We start from the raw sequence: 2,500 nt of genomic DNA on the forward strand, positions 1-2,500 counted from the left end.
ACACACACACAAACACACTACCACCCACTTTCACAAAAAAAACTACAACCATCAAAACACACTTATTACACACTAACCACCACACACTCATCACTTCATACAACCAACACTCACTAATACACTACATCACCCACACTCTCAACCCATGGTACTCACACACATACACACCAACAGCTCCACACCACTAACACACAAAGGTATACACCCACACACCAACAAACACACACCAACCAAAACACACACACCCATACACTCACAGCAAACTACTTTACACACTCACCACACACTCACACACTCACAAACATTACCCATCACACTCCCTCTCACACCACCACCCATCCACAACACTGACTAAAACCATAACCCACACCAGTAATCTCATCCACATCACACACAAACTCACACACCACCACACAAATCACTACACACACTCACTCCAACGACTCAACACATCGAATAACACTCCACTCACACACCCTTACCCAGTACATTAGCACACTCACACCTCAAACAACCATCACATACACACTAAATCACACATCAGACATACACACTCACCCACACACTCAACACTCGACAACTCTCACAATACACACAAACTCATTACACACACAAACACACATATTCACCACTCTCGAAACACTCTTCTGACACTCACACAAACACAAACTCACACACACACACAGCCCCAACACACCCACACACACACACTCTCTCTCCCACACACTAATGCACCCAGTATCCTCAAAAATTTTCGTTCCCCTTCTTCCTATAGCCAAGTCCCTCGCCCCGGCCCAAGTGTACCCATACCCCATAATGCGCCCCCTGCGATAACGCCCACATCCCCTCATCTTGATCCCTACCGTAATGAACCCCAGCGCCTAGTCTGACATCATGTCCCCATTGGAATCCATTTAGGACGTGTGTCGATGTCTACCAACCCCTGATGCGGCCCACGTCAGGAGTGCCCTAGTGCATTTATCCTATGTAATATACAACATATATATTATCAAACCACGCGTGTAACGACAGCCGGGGACCCGGAGTAGAGCCTGCACATCGATTACCACTTTCCACGGGAAAAGGGGCCAACAATGTGAGTGTAGTAATCTCCAGAGGGATCAGTTTGATTGGTGCGTGTCGTATGGAAGCGGCTTATGGGCGAGTATTTATGGATCGCCGACATATTAGTAGCACGAACAGTGTGGATTTAGGACAGGTAGGGGTTCCATGGATCAGATTTTTGTGATAAGGCAGACATTTGAGAAAGCTCAAAATTGAAAATAATAAAAAGCATACCACGGCAAGATGTCTTGTTTTTTTTTTTATGGTTTCAACTAATATAGACAGGTGATATGAAGATATGCACTTCTCCATTCAAATGAATGCATTTAATATCTTTAGACTGATTTTTAATCCTATTTCATTTAAATGGCAATCAAGAAGATTATGTCTCTGCCTGAAATAATTTTTCTAAGAGTTCAACTAATTTAGACAGGTGATATAACAATATGCACTTCTCCATACAAATGAATACGTTCAGTATCTTTAGACTGATTTTTTATTCTATTGTATTTAAATGGCAGTCAAGAAGATTAGTTTGGTAGTTTTCTTAAACAAAGGTACGGCAATTCTAATTTCTTTATGAAGAGTTTTCACTCTCGCTAACGCCAAACTTTCATGTCACCATAAACATCTCTGATAAACACACATGCACACAAAGCCCTTAACCCTTCTGATAAGAGAGGTGATCAAGTCAAGGCATTTCTTTTTATCCTGAGTCTACGTGAGTGTAAGAGGCCGGTAGAGGTAGACATTTAGGTAGATAGAGGGGTAGGAGGAAAGGAATGTAAATTCTATAGTCGTTTTATATTCGGTTGTTATGAAACAATGGCTGAATAGGAAGTGCAGAGTTGCATATTATAAGAAGTGCAGAGTTCCAGATTCTAGCCTACCGCCTGATATTTGTAAATATAGATTAGGATATCGAAAGGTGGTGATGTGACTAAATGTAAATATAGAGCTCGTTCTGCTTGCGACAAATTGCTTGCGTAAACAAGATTTCTAGTGGCAGTATAACAGTCTTTCTGATTGGAAAAAAGGGTGGAGAAGGAGAAAAAGTATTGGTGCATGGAGGTAAAGTCACGCCCTAAAAGGGTGGCACTTATTTGTAACGTTCAGAGTTATTGGATGAATAAAATAGTGACGTCGGAGCAGAGGCAGCTTGGTGGGATGTAAGAGGATCCCTAAGGGAATCCTCTGGTGTAGCTAAGACCATACGTTGTACCAGAATTCGTGAAGAAAATGATGAAAAGTTTAAGTTCAATTTAATTCTCCTTCGTTACTGAGTAACGGAACTTGACCTGATGCATAAGTTACGGAAGAGGCATGGGGCTTACGAAATAATATCACAAGTGACTAAGTGTTAGTTTCCCCCTATGTAAGGAAACATAGTGGCACTACTCTTCTCCCTCACCACATAATGGTAAACACTAATAGG

The 2,500-nt window shown here is 41.8% G+C and overlaps 1 protein-coding gene across 1 annotated transcript in view; it reads right to left on the minus strand.

The window, feature by feature from the left end:
* LOC143035733 (acyl-coenzyme A thioesterase 1-like) overlaps positions 1 to 2,500 on the minus strand; it is a 26,157-nt gene that overhangs the window by 23,095 nt on the left and 562 nt on the right. The window lies entirely within an intron of this gene.

This window comes from Oratosquilla oratoria, chromosome 19 (genome assembly GCF_046742065.1).
Source record: "Oratosquilla oratoria isolate Oo_2021 chromosome 19, ASM4674206v1, whole genome shotgun sequence".
Lineage (NCBI taxonomy): Eukaryota > Metazoa > Arthropoda > Malacostraca > Stomatopoda > Squillidae > Oratosquilla > Oratosquilla oratoria.